The sequence below is a fragment of the Ursus maritimus genome, unplaced genomic scaffold (genome assembly GCF_017311325.1).
Source record: "Ursus maritimus isolate PB19 unplaced genomic scaffold, ASM1731132v1 scaffold_24, whole genome shotgun sequence".
NCBI classification, from domain to species: Eukaryota; Metazoa; Chordata; class Mammalia; order Carnivora; family Ursidae; genus Ursus; species Ursus maritimus.
Window position 1 is genome coordinate 32235288 of NW_024424897.1, and position 17366 is coordinate 32252653.

The window sequence follows — 17366 nt, forward strand, 5'->3', positions numbered from 1 at the left end:
GCATCCATTGAGGACTCTTTTCTGACACATAAGAAAGATAGAGTCTCACCTGGGCACACTCTAAATAGTATGTGGCATATCCATATAATGGAATATTTTTCAATAAAAAAGAAAGTGATATGTTTGTACAATGGAATACTATTCAGTGATAAAAAGGAACAAACTATTCATACATGCTTCAACCTGGAACATCTTCAGAAACATTATACCACGTGAAAGAAGCTGATGCAAAAGGTTATATAGTTGTGATTCTATTTATATTAAATATCCAGAAAATGCAAATCTATGGAGACAGAAAGTTAGTCATTTTCTGGGCCTGAAATGGCTGATATTGGAGAGGCTATGCATATGTAGTAGCAAAAGGTATAGGGAGCTTTCACACTTTCCCCTTAGTTGTTGTTGTTGTTTGTTTTTTGTTCGGTTGGTTTTTCTATTTGAGAGAGAGAGAGAGAGCACAAGCTGGGGGAGGGGGAGAGGGAGAGGGAGAAGCAGGCTTCCTCCACTGAGCAGGGAGCCCGACACGGGTCTCGATTCCAGGACCCTGGGTTCACGACCTAAGCCGAAGGCAGACACTTAACTGACTGAGCCACCCAGGTACCCCCTTTCCATTCAGTTTTGCTGTGAACCTAAAACTCAGAAAACTGTCTATTAAAAATGTAAATTTACAAGGTCTTAAAAGAGGAATTACACTTTAAATTATAAAAATATAACCACCGTATATATAAAGCTTTGTATCCTAGCTAGCAAAAAAAAATTTTTTATTCAATATAATTAAAATACAGTGTTACATTAGTTTCAAATGTACAATATAATGATTTAACAACTCTAGGGGTGCTGGGGTGGCTCAGTCGCTTAAGTGTCCGCCTTCAGCTCAGGTGGATGATCTCCAGGTCCTGGGATCGAGCCCCACAGCCCTGCTCAGTGAAGAGTCTGCTTGTCCCTCTCCCTTTGCCCTTCCCCCCTGCTATTGCTCGCTTGCTCTCAAATAAATAAAATCTTAAAAAAAACCCACAACCCCACAGTTCTCTATATTTCTCAGTGGTCATCGAGATAAGTATACTGTTTCACCCATCCTCTCATCTGCCTCCCTCTGGCAACCACCAGTTTGTCTGGGTTTTTTTTTTTATGTCTCTTTTTGCTTTGTTTTGTTTCTTAAATTTCACATATGAGTGAAATCGTATGGTATGTGTCTTTCTCCGACTGACTTATTTCACTTGACTTAATACCCTCCAGGTCCATTTGTTGTCACAAATAGTACAATCTCATCCCTTTTTATGGCTGTGGGAATACTCCTGTGTGTGTGTGTGTGTGTGTGTACATCTGTCTTCCTTATCCATTCCTTATCTACTTTCTATTGATGGACACTTGGGTTGCTTCCATATCTTGGCTATTGTAAATGCTGCTGCAGTAAACATAGGGGTGCATGTATCTTTTTGAATTAGTGCTTTTATTTTCTTTGGGTAAATACCCAGTAGTGGATTACTGGATCACATGGTAATTCTAGTTTTAATTTTTTGAGGAACCTCCATACTGTTTTCTACAGGGGCTGTACAAATTTGTATTCCCACCAACAGTGCACGAGGCTTCCTTTTCCTCTACATTGTTGCTAATGCTTGGTATTTCTTGTGGTTTTTATTTTAGCCATTCTGACAGATATGATGTGGTATCTCACTGTGGTTTTGATTTGCATTTCCCTGATGATGAGTGATATTGAGCATCTTTTCAAGTGTCTTTCGGCCATCTCTGTATCTTCTTTGGAGAACTGTCTATTCAGGTCCTCTGCCCATTTGTTAGTTGGGTTATTACTTATTATTATTGTTATTATTTTGGTGTTGAGTTGTAGAAGTTCTTTATATATTTTGGATATTAACCCTTTATTGGATATATCATTTACAAATATCTTCACTCATTCAGTAGGTTGTCTTTTCATTTTGCTGATGGTTTCCTCCACTGTGCATAAGCTTTTTATTTTGGTGTAGGCCAAATAATTTATTTTTGCTTTTGTTTCCCTTGTCTGAGGAGATACATCTAGAAAAATGTTTCTGCAGCCAATGTCAAAGAAATTATTGCCTATGCTTTCTTCTAGGAATTTTATGGTTTCAGGTCTCACATTTAGGTTTTTAATCCATTTTATTTTATTTTTGTGTATGGTGTGAGAAAGTGGTCCAGTTTTATTCTTTTGCATGTAGCTGTCCAGTTTTCTCATCACCCATTTGTTGAAGAAACTTTTTCCCATTGTATATTCTTGCCTTCTTTCTCATAGAATAATTGTCCATATAAGACTGGGTTTATTTCTGCACTCTCTATTCTGTTCTGTTGATCTATGTGTCTGTTTTTGTGCCAGTGCCAAATTGGCTACCATAGTAGGTAGCAATTTCAGGTATATATTACAACATTAAATTATCAGTTTTTAGATTACCTTATAAGGTTTCAGGTTTATTGACCTTATAAGTGAGACCTTTTAAAATAATTATTTGGATTCATTTCACTCACTCATTAATTCACCAAATGTTTATTGAGTACGTTTTCTGTGCCATGTTCTATTCTATATCCTAAGGATACAGTAGTGAACAAAAAAAAGGGCTCTACTTTCAAAGAAATTTGAGTTCTTTTTTTTTTTTTTTTTTTTTAAAGATTTTATTTATTTATGTGACAGAGAGACAGCCAGCGAGAGAGGGAACACAGCAGGGGGAGTGGGAGAGGAAGAAGCAGGCTCACAGCGGAAGAGCCTGATGTGGGACTCGATCCCGGATCGCCAGGATCACGCCCTGAGCCGAAGGCAGACGCTTTAACGACTGCGCCACCCAGGCGCCCCTTTTTTTTTTAATTTTAGAGAGGGAGAGAGACAGAGCATGTGGGAGTAAGGGGAGAGGCACAGGGAGAGGAAGAGGGAGAGAAGCAGACTCCCTGCTGAGCACGGAGCCCAACATGGGGCCTGATCGCACAACCCTGAGATCACGACCTGAGCCCAAATCAAGAATCAGATGCTTAACTGACTGAGCCACCCAGGCACCCTGGAAATTATCAGTCAGGTGGTTTTGATAACTGTTGTGAAAAAAAATAAATAAATAAAGCAGGATAAGGCACTAGAAAATGGTGAGGTAAGGATGCAAAGGGAGTTTCCTATTTTTTATGAGGTGATCAGGGAAGGCCTCTCTGATAAGATTAAATAGAAATCTGAAAGGAATTAAAAAGTGCAGAGATGGGAGCATCTGGGTGGCTCAGTTGGTTGAGCATCTGACTCTTGATCTCAGCGCAGGTCTTGATCTTAGGGTCATGAGTTCAAGTCCCATTTGGTTCCACATGTGGAGCCTCGTTAAAAAAAAAAGTGCATGGGGCTCCTCGGTGGCTCAGTCGTTAAGCATCTGCCTTTGGCTCAGGGCGTGATCCCAGCAGTCTGGGATCGAGCCCTGCATCAGGCTCCTCCGCTGGGAGCCTGCTTCTTCCTCTCCCACTCCCCCTGCTTGTGTTCCCTCTCTCGCTGGCTGTCTCTCTCTGTTAAATAAATAAAATCTTAAAAAAAAAAAAGGTGCAAAGATGGTGAGGTGAGAGAAACAGCAGAGAGATTTGTGTGACATGGAGTAAGATGAAAGAAGGAAAGTATAAGAAGACAGGGTCAGAGAGGTGGCACAGAATTAAATCAAGTAGGGTCTTATAAGCCATGGTGAGGATTTTGTCTTTTTCCCTGAATGAAATGGGAATGTAACAGAGGGTTATGAACAGAGGAAGAACATGGTCTGATTTACATTTTTAACAGATCGCTCTGGGTGCTATGTGGAAACTTGAGTATGTAGAAAAAAGGAGAGCAGTTAATAGGCCAATGCAATTGTCCAAGTGAGAAATAATGCTGGCTTAGACCAAGGAGGTAATCTTGGAAGCAGTAAGAAGTGCTCAGGTTCCAGATATACTTCAAAGGAAGAAATAATAGGATTTGTTTAGGTGGTGTATGAGAAAGAAAAAGAGTCAAAGATAAATCCAAGGTTTGTGGCTTGAGCAATTAGGAGAATGGAATTGCCATTTACTAAGATGGAGAAGGCTTGGGGAAGAACAGGCTTAACAGGAAAATCAAGAAGTTGGTTTTTGACAAATTAAGATTATGGTACTTTTGGAAGCAGAAATATTGACTATGTATGGTTGGATATAAGAACCTGAAGCTCAGGGGGCACCTGGGTGGTGCAGTCAGTTAAGTGTCCAACTTTTGGTTTTAGCTAGGTCGTGATCTCAGAGTCCTGAGATCAAGCCCCTTGTCAGGCTCAGTACAGAGTCTGCTTGAGTTTCTTCGCATCTCCTTCTGCCCCCCACTACCACATGCACTCTCTCTCTCTAAAATAAATAAATCTTTTTTTAAAAAAATAATCTGAAGCTCAGAAGAGTGGTATGACTTAAGATACAAATTTAAGCATAATGCTATTAGTATTACTATCTGTACATACAATGAAATTTTCTGTTTTAAACAATGATTTTCTTCCTCATTTCTTTCCTATACTTTTTCTTAGAATTTGAAATGATCAGAAGACTTTTATCTGTTAGCATTGTCAGTCTCAAGAGCTTCTGAAAGCTGTCTTCCCAAACTACAAATGGATATTTAAAATGTGCAATATGTAACTCTTAATTGTTAGACCATTGAGTATAATTTAAGAGGTGCAGGCCATTCAGTGAAGATGGAAAAGGTGGCATTATGACTTTGAAGTGTAGCATGTTAGACAGATATGGATTTATGGTATCATTCTCAGTCATGACCTTAGTGTCTGTACGTTCTTTTAGGTACATTTTAGTTTTTCAGTTTCTCCATTCTAGTGAAAGGAAATGTAAATTTTTGAATTATATACCTCACAAAGTTATTGGACTCATTATTAAAAGAAATGGTAATGTTAAAAAAGTCTTGGGGCACCTGGGTGGCTCAGTCATTTGGGCGTCTGACTCTTGATTTTGGCTCAGGTCATGATCTCGGGGTCATGGGATCAAGCTCCATGTGGGGCTCCTCACTCAAAGGGGAGTTTGCTGGAGAACCTCTCCATTGCCCTCTGCTTCACTCTCTTTCTCTCTCAAATAAATACATATTTTTAAAAAGTCTTTATAAAATACTAAATAATATGCTTTGCTTGTTCTACCTTTCTCTAAAGATTAACCTTATAGCAACATGACTGTTTAGGGATATTACCTGCTTTTTTTGTTTGTTTGTTTTTTAAGATTATGAGCTAATGTGTGTGTGCAGTCATCCATGTTTTTTGCTCATTGGAATCACTTTAGGAGAGTAACAGTTCTATTAACTTTTAAAAATCTTTAAAAATCATCTTTTTTTCTTCTGCACAGTTTCTACCATACTGCTTTTGCCATTATCCATAATAATGCCTCTTAGAAATAACTAAATCAGTAGAATTATGCCACATCTGCTTCTGTAAATTTCTACTCCATGTCTTAAGTGGTTACAAGTATATTAGCTATTTGTAAGTGAGGTCTTTTTTGCCCTACTAGAAGCCTCAAAATACCTCATAATACCATGCTATTTAAAGTCTTTAAAGACTGTAAGTATGCATAATAAGCTGTCAGTTATCTTCATTATAGTTGATTATTCATTACTTATTCAAGACAAGGTACTATGCTGTGTATATCTAATCAAAATAGTCAGTGGTTCCTATAAATAAATCTTATTCAAAGTAACGTTTTGTTAACTAGTGAATACACACACATGCATACACAGTAGAATCAAGTGCAGTTGATTCTCATTATTCACAGTGGTTATGTTCTATAAAGTCACTATAAACACTGAATTAGTGAGTACTGAACTACTTTTCCTAGGGGAAATACAGAGTTAGGTTCCTGTGAGCCTCTGGTCACAACATTTTTGTCAACCAATCAGTACAACCTTGTTTTATGTGTGTTTCTGCTTAAAGGTCCTTATTTAATTTTCTGCTTAAAGGTCCTTATTTAATACATAGTTGATTCATTAACACTGAATGCACGGCACTATAATCATGCCTGAATGAAGGTTATTGAATGCATGTATTTTCTCCATAAGGTACACCACAGCCTTCATATGCTTAGGAACACCAGATAGCACTATACTTAGAAACTATTTTATTTTATTATATTTTATTTATTTATTTTTTAAAAGATTTTATTTATTTATGTGACAGAGAGACAGCCAGCGAGAGAGGGAACACAGCAGGGGGAGTGGGAGAGGAAGAAGCAGGCTCCCAGCGGAGGAGCCCGATGTGGGGCTTGATCCCTGAACGCCGGGATCACGCCCTGAGCCGAAGGCAGACGCTTAACAACTGTGCTATCCAGGCGCCCCTGGAAACTATTTTAAACAGCAAAATCATCCACAAAAAGCACAAAAAATGAGAAAAACATAGCACTAAATAGACTGAAAAGGACACTTGTTTACATTAGGAAAGGTCAAACAAGAAGGCAAGAATGAGTGTTGCCTTGTTTGACCTCACCTGGGATCATGTGCTTCAGGTAACTCAAATTGTTCATCATTCTGTGTATGTCCATGAATGACTGCAAAAGCACTGAATTCAGGGTTACAAATAAATTTTACTGAGTAGGTGGTTTACCTATACAGGCTCTACAAATAATGAGGAGACCAACTGTTTACATATACATTTTTAAATTCCTGCCGGAGACACATTTTCTTCTGTTGACCTTCTACTTATTATTCAAATCCCAGCTCAAATGTTAGCCTATCTCTGAAGTCTTTCCCAGCAATCTTAGGCAGAATTAGCATTCCCTCCAGTACTCACAGAGTGATCTCATATCATTTTGTAGACTCCTTTTTATAACATTTATCACATGTCAATTCTTTGTCAAGATTCTTTAGACTGTGAGCTCCTTAAGAACAAGGTCCTTTTCTCATCCATCTCTGTATCCTTAATACTTAACACAGGGTCTGTCACATAGTTGAATTCAAATAAATTTTAAATGAGTGAATCAGTTAACTTCTCTGCAAATGGATTTATATGTATTATTTTAATGAATCTGTCTTAATTAAAAATTGTAGACTGGGGCACCTGGGTGGCTCAGTCAGTTAAGCGTCTGCCTTCAGCTCAGGTCATAATCCTGGGGTCCTCGGATGGAGTGTCCTGTGTTCCGTGTCCTGCCCCACTTCCTCCCCACTTGTGCTCTCTCTCACTCTCTCTTAAGTAAATCTTAAAATAAAATAAAATAAAAATTGTAGACTATATGACATGGGAATAGTACACATTTTACACCAGTTAACATCTCTTGTTACCTCTATTTTTGTTGATTTTTTTTTCATTTGGATGAAGCTGCTTTATTTGAAAAGGAATGTATAATGAACCAGATAATCAATTCTTCCATTACCTTTTAAATTTTCTATTCAAAGACTTAACTGAGCACAATAATGCACTAGACTCTGTATCAAACTATCCCAATTCTAAACTGCAGAGGAGAAAGTTTATACTCAGGTAAAAATTAGGATATGTATTTATGCCAGAGTTTGATTTTGAAATATTCCAAAAATATAGACTGGTATTGAAGAAATAACAAAGCAAACACTCATATACCCGTGACCCTATTTGTCATATTTAATGTTTGGCCATATTTATTTAAAGATTAAAAAAAACAGCATTCTTGATCCAAGCTGAAGGCCCCTACATACCCTTCTTTAATCTTGCGCCTACCTGTTCCCTCCCATTGTAGCCACCTCCCTGAATTTGGTATTTATTTTTCCCAGCTAAGCCTTAAATGGGTGGATTTAAGGATGCTAGGAATCCTTTAGTGTTTTTTTGTTTGTTTGTTTTAATAAAATACCATTCATTTAGCCTAGCATGTGGGATGTGAAGCGTTTCGAAAGGAGTCATCAGTCTCTGTCTATGTCTAGGCCTTTCTAGGGAACACTTAATGAGATTGTCTTTTCTCTCCCACTCCTTCAGATGTTTTGTTTGCAGTCCCTGAGTCCAAATTGTACATTTATCTTTCAATATTATACTTATGATGATGATGGTTGAAGGCAGAAAGAGAGCACAGGCCAGATATGCTAAGTTAGGGTATTTCAGGGCCTTTTGCCTTCTGCTCCAATAATCTTAACACTGAAGACCTCCTTAGAGAAATAAAAGCTGGACGAAATTTATTATAATGCTTCTCTTTATTATTTTGTTAAGTTTACCTTGACTCTTATATAGCACATTGTAGGTTCCCATAGTGCTATGATATGGAGGGATTATTTCTTAGCATCATAGTGACATTTAATAAGAGCCACCTTGATATTTTATTACCTTGTTGCTAATTTATCTATTACTTTTTATTTAACATAATTTTACCACACTACTGACAAATGTGTTATAAAGTAATTGAAGTCATGGTGTTATTAGTCAAAGAATGGAATACATCAAGAGGAAAAAGTGAAGAAAAGCAGTTAAAAGAATGATTTTTTTAATTAAACAGCAAGATCAATTATAGACCTACACTACAAAATTTATGTGAATACTTTAGAGTTATTTTGAATAATCAGTTATTCTACCCTAACCATTTGATCACCCTTTTTATGTTAGATAATGTAGCATTCTACAGCTAAACAATGCCAAAAACATCTTGGGTACTGTAGAATATTTTGAAACAATGTAAATATATGGAGAGAGATGATTTCTTGATAGGAGCAATTTTTTAAACAGGAGCTCATGATTTTATGTTAGATTTTTCAGTAGGTTTCTGTGAGAACTGAAGAATAGACTTCTTTCATAGTTAATGGTGTTATTAGAAAGACATCAGATTATCTTGGCTTTCCTGATTAGCTGAGTACCAAGCAGAGAGAAATCAGTAATGTTCTCTTGACTTTCTTGAAGTGCTTTCAGATAGTTGTTAATCAAAAGAGAAACTTATTACAAGAATAATAAAATATACCTTTTGCTTTTCAATCCAACAGAAGATAGCAGTAGCACAGAAAACCTTAAACACAGGGGGCGCCTGGGTGGCTCAGTCGTTAAGTGTCTGCCTTTGGCTCAGGGCGTGATCCTGGAGTCCTGGTATCGAGCCCCACATCAGGCTTCTCTGCTGGGAGCCTGCTTCTTCCTCTCCCGCTCCCCCTGCTTGTGTTCCCTCTCTCGCTGGCTGTCTCTCTCTCTGTCAAATAAATAAATAAAATCTTTAAAAAAAAAAAGAAGAAGAAACCTTAAACACAGGAAAATGAACACAAAGGGAATCCCCTACCAATCTCAATGGGTTAGGAGAAATTGTGTGTAAAAAAAGAGAGAAAAAAGAAATTGTTTAAATAATACATCTCTAATGTTTTGAAACTGTACATGCTTCTATGCCACCTCCCACTGATCTCCACTCTGTTGTTTTCTTCTAAATATTATGCATTTTCCCCTAGACCTGATTATTTTAAAGATAGCTCTAGCAATCAGGTACAGTCAAATGTCATATAATAAAAATCAGTTACAACTGGGTAGTATTTTAGAACTTAAGCCACTGAAAAAGGTGATATAATTGTGTCTACCAAGAAGACTAATAATTAGCCTTTGTTCTTGTCCAAAAGAAGCAGGGTTAATGTCTTTAACTTAGTTAATTTAAAGACAGTGTGCCCACTTCTCTCATTGTAGCTAGTGGGAAGGCGAGGGAGATCATAGCTATGATGCTGCTTAAACTAGATAAAATGGTAGACAATGTAGATAGAGTGAGAAACTTAAAATCCCTAGGAAACAGAATAAAAATTGATAGCTCAACTAAATTTCAAGAAAATGTTTATGTTCTTCATTTTACATTTTGTATGTCTTATCTATGTGTATTTTATGTTAGGTAGAACAACAACAGCTGGAGTTTTTATTCTTATATTTACTATGATTTTTATAATGAACACTATTAATGTTTTATAACCCAAACAATGAGGATATTTCCATTTTGAAAAAAGATGACAGTTTAAACTGACATAAAACCTTTCTCTTCTTTTCAATTCCATATAAATCAAAACTTTAAAATAGTTGAAGTACAGTAAGATCATTTGAGATTGAGACATTTCTCACTTGTTCAGCAAGTAGATATAAAATTTGCATTGCCAAAAATCCTAGTGCCTCTTTTTTTAAATGGCACTGGTTGCAATGACTTGTTAGTCAGCAAACACCTTTTGCCACAGCTAAGGAGCAAATAATAATGATCACTTAAATTTATAGTGCTTGAGGTACATCAAATATAACATAGTTGGTTTTTATTATTATTTATATCAAACTGGAAGGGATGACTATCAACTTTTAATTATTATACTGTGAAAAAAAATGTCATGAAGGTGATTTTAGTTCATATATAAAATGCGATGACTTTATCTCCCCCTTTTTCTAAAATTTTATTTTTAAGTAATCTCTACACCCAACGTGGGGCTCAAACTCAAAACCCTGAGATCAAGAGTCACATGCTCCACCAACTGAGCCACCAGGCACTGCTATTTCCCCTTTTTGTATCATCTACAATTATATGTTGCATGGTATTAACTGGTCTGATATGTATTTATAGGTCAACCTGAATTTGCTTCTGTAGGAATATAATTGCTTAACTATGCTTAATATATGGATTTATCTTTCTCTAGGCACTTACATGAAAAATAGCAGTTTAAGTAACTGCTAATGAGCAAAGATCATCTTAGCTGCCAAGGTGTTACCTCTGCCCCAAAATTTCATCATTACCAGAAATTGCCCGCCTCCAAAATTAATACATCCTATTCATTAGCTATACCCTTCTATTCTCCAAATACATTTGTTCAGGTACACTACTGCAACCGTTCCTTGATTTCATTAATATCTTCATTCTGTTGGTTCTCTTTTATTTTTATTTACAAATTTATCCAACCTAGATTTTACCATTCTTCCTTATAGTCATGTTCTTGTAAATACCATCAAGTCCTTTGCCCTTCTCTCTCTGTATACCATCAGCTTAGCAAAACCCCAGGCCCTCCACTTTCTGTGGGACCATATGCAAACAATTGAGCATTACTAAAGAAAAATCCCATAACCAGGTTTGTAAGGTCACTGTAAAATCACGATTAACCTCAACTGAGTAGTCACTAACTCATTTTCTCTAGTAAGTTTACTCTCCTGCATTCCATAATTTCTACTTTCTTTGCTCAGACCTCCAGATGCCCTCTCTTTCTTCCTTACTGAAGCTTGCTTCATAATTCATAGAGAATATAAGGAACTATCAAATGAAAATTTCCTCTTCTTCAGGCTCACCTATATCTGCATCCATCTTCTTCTACTGTCCTCTTCTCAAAGACTGACCCCTCCACATATGACCACACATTCCATCATTTTCTGCTTTCTTAGAGAACTAATTCTTTTGGTTAGTGCCTCTTCTGTATCTTTAGCTGCTGCTGCTGCTTTTTTTTTTTTAACTGAATCTTTACTATCAGCATTAAAAATATTCCTCTAGTCTCTCCCATCTTAAAAATCCCTCTTCCAAATAGTATCCATTACACTTCATTCTCCCTTTATAGGCAAACTTCTAAAAAACTTAACAAATTAAAAGATGTGTCTTCATATCTTCACTTCTCAGTCTCTTTTTAATTTTGAAAAAATAATGTAAAAGTTTTATTTTGGGGGGGTTCCTGGGTTGCTCAGTTGGTTGAGTATCCAACTCTTGGTTTCAGCTCAGGTCATGATTTCAGGGTCATGATATCAAGCCCTGCATACAGCTCCGCACTCAGTGCAGAGACTGCTTGAGATTCCTCCCTCTCCCTCTCCACACCACCCCCCCCCAGTGCTCATGCGCTCTCCTCTCTCTCGTGAATAAATAAAATCTTTTTTAAAAAAAGTTTTATTTTGATGAACAGAAATTTTTGTGAACTTTGATATAGTCAAATGTGTCGATAGTTTCCTCAACAGAGTTTTTGTGTCTTGTTTAAGAAAACTTTGTCTACTCCAAGGTCATGAAAATTGATTTTCTAATTTTATTTTTTTATTTTTTTAAAAGATTTATTTATTTGAGAGAGAGAGAATTAGTGCTCGAGTGGGGGAAGGAGCAGAGGGAGACAGAGGGGGAAGCCGACTTCAGGCTGAGCATGGAGCCTGATACCAAGCTGAATCTCATGACCTCAGCTGAGATTATGACCTGAGCCAAAACCAAGAGTTGGGAGCTTAACCCACTGAGCCAACCAGGCACCCCGATTTTCTAATTTTAAACTAATATTGCGTCCTAGAATAATTTTATTTAATTTTATTTAGTTTGCTAATATTGTCTTTTGGCTTTTGCATCTATGTGAATTAGTGAGATAAACTTGTATTTTCTTTTAATGTCTCAAATTTTGTTGCATTTTGGTTTCTAAGTTATGATTGCTTTATAAAGGGACTTGAGACCTTCCTGTTTTTCTGTTCTCTAGGAAAGTTTATATAAGATTGGTGTTCTTTTTTTCTTAAATGTTGGACTTAATTGTTAAAGCCACCTGGCCTGGGCTTTTTTTTTTTTTAATTATGGATTCAATTTCTTTTTTTCTATCTCTTTAAAAATTTCATTTATTTTTTAAAGAATCTTTTTAAAAAATTTTTATTTATTTATTTAATTATTTATTTGAGAGAGAGAGCAAGGGTGAGAGAGCACAAGTAGGGAGAGTGGCAGAAGTAGGCTTCCTGCTGAGCAGGGAGCCAGACTGAGGGCTTGATCCCAGGCCCCTGGGATCATGACCTGAGCTGAAGGGAGACGCTTAACCGACTGAGCCACTCAGGTGCCCTTATTTATTTATTTTAAAAGTAAACTCTACCACCAAAGTGGGGCTCAAACTTACGACTCCGAGGTCAAGAGTTGCGTGCTCTATGGACTGAGCCAGCCAGACACCTCATGGATTCAATTTCATTAATAAAGTCTTACTCAGAATTTCTATTCTAGATCTTCTTATAGACATTTTGATAGGTTACATTTTTCTAAGAGTTTATTTGCTATCAGTTTTCAAAGTTATTGGCAAAAGTTTTTCTTAAAATGCTTTTGGGTATTTTTGAATCTGTGACTCATAGTTCTTTTTTTTTTTTTTAAGATTTTATTTATTTATTTGACAGAGATAGAGACAGCCAGCGAGAGAGGGAACATAAGCAGGGGGAGTGGGAGAGGAAGAAGCAGGCTCCCAGCAGAGGATCCTGATGTGGGGCTCGATCCCATAACGCCGGGATCACGCCCTTGGCCAAAGGCAGATGCTTAACGACTGAGCCACCCAGGCACCCTATGATTCGTAATTCTGTACCACTTTTTATTCCTGATATTGATAATTTATGCTTTCTTTTTTCTACACCAGCGTTCATAAAACTTATTAGTCTTTTTTTATTAGTCTGTTCATAGCCGTGATCTTTGTTGTTGTGTATTTATTTTTTCATTTATTCTTTTTTATTTCCTTCCTTCTACCTTTTTAGGTTTAATTATCTGTTCTTTATCTTCTTGAGATAAATGCTTAGAACATTGATTTTTTTTTTTAGCCTTTCTTCTTTTCTAATCTATCTGTTTAGACCTATGTACTTCTTTTCGTATGGCTTTAACTGTGTCCCACAAATTTTGGTATATAGCATTTTATTTTTAAAAATAATCTCTATACCAACATGTGGCTCAAGTGCACAACCCTGAGATAAGAGTCATTGCTCTACTGGCTGAGACAGCCACGTGCCCCGGTATATACTGTTTTAATTATCATTAGTCGTGCTGTTTTGTTTTCCATTGTGATTACATTTTGAGTCATTTGGAAGTAACTTATACAATTTTCAAACAAATGATGATTTTCTAGTTATCTCCTAAATATTGATTTTTAGCTTAAGTTCACTGTGGTATGAGAACATACTATGTGTGATTTCCAGTTGTTGAAGCCTGGTTGAGGTGAGGAGAATATCCATGTAGAGGGGCAGTTTGATGCCAGGTGTTGAGGGTATCTGCATGGGCAGGTATCCATGTAGAGAGATGACCCAAATAGGATAAGGAGGACATCTGTATAGAAGGGAAGCCTGGCACGAGGGGGAAAGATACTTGTGTAAGATCATAGAAGCAGTAGCTCTGTTTCATTGGGGGGATATCAGAGCCCAAACGGGGAAGAAGGTGTCCACACAGGGGACATCTTGGCATAGGTTGTGAAACAGGGCATTCTGCCATTGATTGTCAGCTCCTGAGTAGAGTAAGGAGGATGTCCAATTATGGCAGTGGTCTGGTGGGAGGTATCAGAGCCTGAGTGTGATAAGGAGGGCATCTATGTGGGAAGGTGGTAGCATCGTCACATCATGGATGTTAGAGGCTAAACTAGAGTGAGGAGAGTATTTGCAGAGGGTAAAAGCTGCACTGGTCAAGTGAGGGGTATTGGAGTCTAAGCAGGGTGAGGAGAGCACTGGTGCAGAGTGGGGTGGGATGATGGTAATGGGGAATTCATTACATGTAGGAGGATTGCTCAAATAGGTAAATACTAGGGATAACAGGAGCCAAGTTTCTTAACTGTTGGAGTAAAAGATATGGAAAGGAAGAAACCTAGAATGGCTTTGTAGTCTTAAATTGGAATTAGAGATATTAATGTGAGCACATAGTTGTCTATATCTAAAGAGATAGATACAGAAATAGAGATGGAAATGTGCATGTATATATGTGTGTGTTTGTGTGCACACACACATATATAACATACATATACATATTTTCATACATGTATTCTTTAGCTCTGTCTACTGAGAAGGCCTGGGGGTAGTTCTGTCCAAAATCAATGAGCACAACTATTGCCAAAATACGAGTTTTTAAATACCATTATCCACTAAACAAAACCAGAGTTCTTTGGAAGTATTGCTGAGGCCAACCTGAGGTAAGGGTGTTGTACAAGATGATCCAGTAACATCTTGAGCCTAAAAGTAAGAAGGTGCTCAAAGAAAGAGGAAAGATGTGAAAAAGACAGAAATGGCTATTTTTTTTTAAAGATTTTATTTATTTATGTGACAGAGAGACAGCCAGCGAGAGAGGGAACACAGCAGGCGAGTGAGAGAGGAAGAAGCAGGCTCCCAGCAGAGGAGCCCGATGTGGGACTCGATCCCGGAACGCCGGGATCACGCCCTGAGCCGAAGGCAGACGCTTTAACAACTGCGCTACCCAGGCGCCCTGTGAAATGGCTATTTTGAAACAAGATCAGGCAGTATCTTGTAAAATTAATCATATATATAAACCTAATCAATATTCAGCTTTTATATCTTCAAATATTGCCTCTTCCTCAATGTTTCCTCTCTCCTTCTGGAAATCTGATTAAATGTTAGACCCGCTCTATCATCCATGTCTTTTAACTCTCTCAGATTTTTCATCACTTGCTTCTTTGTGTTGCATTATGGAGAATTTTTTTTTCCAGGTTTATATTCCAATTTACTAGTGTTCATTTCAACTGGATTTATTCTGCTCTTAGACTGATCCATTGAGTTTTTATTTTTGATTTCTAGAAGTTTGGTTTGATTCTTTTTTTGACAAGTTTGTTCTTAAATTTTTAGATCTTTGATTTTTTAAAAAAGATTTTATTTATTTATTTATTTGCCAGAGAGAGAGAGAGAGCACAAGCAGGGGCAGTGGCAGGCAGAGGGAGAAGCAGGCTCCCTGCTGACCAAGGAGCCCTCTGCAGGGCTGATCCCAGGACCCTGAGATCATGACCTGAGCCGAAGGCAGACGCTTAACCAACTGAGCCACTCAGGCGTCCCAGATCTTTCAATTTTTTAAAAAAGATTTATGAATTGGGGCGCCTGGGTGGCTCAGTCGGTTGGGTGTCCAACTCTTGATTCCAGCTCAGGTCGTGATCTCATGGGTTGTGGGATCAAGACCTTTGTGGGGCTCTGCACTCGGTGGGGAGTCTGCTTAAGATTTTCTTCTTCTGCCTCTCCCCCTACTCATGCACATGCTCACTCTCTCTCTTTAATTTATGTATTTATTTTAGAGAGATTAAGAGTGTGCTGGGGCGGTGGGGAGGAGCAGAGGAAGAGGCAGAGAGAAACTTAAGTAGGCTCTGTGATGAGCAACAGAGCTGAATATGGGGATCGATCTCAGGCCTGAGCCTAACTGCACCACCCAGGCACCCTAGATCTTTAATTTTTAATTATTATATTTTTAACTTTCAATTCCAGTATAGTTAACATACAGTGGTATATTAGTTCCATGAGTACAATATTGTGATTCAATAATTCTATACTTTGCTCAGTGCTCATCATGGTAAGTGTACTTTTAATTCCCAGTCACCGATTTCACCCATCCCTCCACCCACCCACCTACCTTCTGACAACCATCAGTTTGTTCTCCCTAGTTAAGAGTCTGTTTTTTGGTTTGTCTCTTTTTTGTTGTTGTTCATTTGTTTTGTTAGGTCTTTTATTTTTTAAAACATAGTAAACATAACTCTTTTATAGCCTGAACCTAGTAATTCACATATCAGACTTTGTGGTCCTGCTCTCTTTTGTTTCTACCGATTGTCACTCCTGGTGAGTTTTTTCTTTGTGTGCTTTGTAATTTTGACTGTGAGCTGTAATTTTGCTTGAAACTTTATGTGTGAAAATTATTTGAGGCCTAGGATGAGAACTAGATTTATCCAGACAGGATTTTTAGTTTACTTCTATTGGGTGCTCTAGTGATACTATCAGTCTAGGACAACTTTCAACATTAAATTCTAAATAAAGTGAAATAATTCAAGCAGAGAAAGACAATTATCATATGGTTTCACTCATATGTGGAAAATAAGGAATAGAGCAGAGGACCACAGGGGAAAGGGAGGGAAAACTGAATAGGGAAAAAAATCAGAGAGGGAGACAAACCATGAGAGACTCTGGACTCCAGGAAACAAACTGAGGGTTACAGAGGGGAGGGGGAGTGGAGATATGGGATAACTGGTTGATGGGTGTTAAGGAGGAGGGCATGTGTGGTGATGAGCACTGGGTGTTATACACAACTAATGAATTGTTGAACACTGCATCAAAAACTTATGATGTACTATATGCTAGCTAACAACATAAAATGCAAAAAATAAAAAAATAAATTCTTAGCATAAATTTTTTCAGACTTTACAGATGATGTGAATATGAGTTGTAACCCATTGTCTAAGCCACACTGAGATTATAAATCCACCAGGGGACTTTTTTTCAAAATTTAACATGACACATATTAGAAATATATTAGGGTGTGGGCACCTGGGCGGTTCAGTTGGTTGAGTGACCAACTCTTGATTTTTTCTCGGGTTGTGATCTCAGGGTCATGGGATTGAGCCCTGCATCAGGTTCCACACTCAGCGCAGAGTCTGCTTGGGATTCCCTCCCCCTCTCCCTCTGTTCCTCCCTCAAGGCACTCACTTGCTCTCTCTCTCAAATAAATAAATACATTAAAAAAGAAGAAGAAGAGGGGCGCCTGAGTGGCACAGCGGTTAAGCGTCTGCCTTCGGCTCAGGGTGTGATCCCGGCATT

At 37.7% G+C, this 17366-nt stretch overlaps 1 protein-coding gene across 1 annotated transcript in view; it reads left to right on the plus strand.

Annotated features, from left to right (window-relative positions):
* Positions 1-17366, plus strand: part of PPM1E (protein phosphatase, Mg2+/Mn2+ dependent 1E) — a 191858-nt gene that overhangs the window by 120040 nt on the left and 54452 nt on the right. The window lies entirely within an intron of this gene.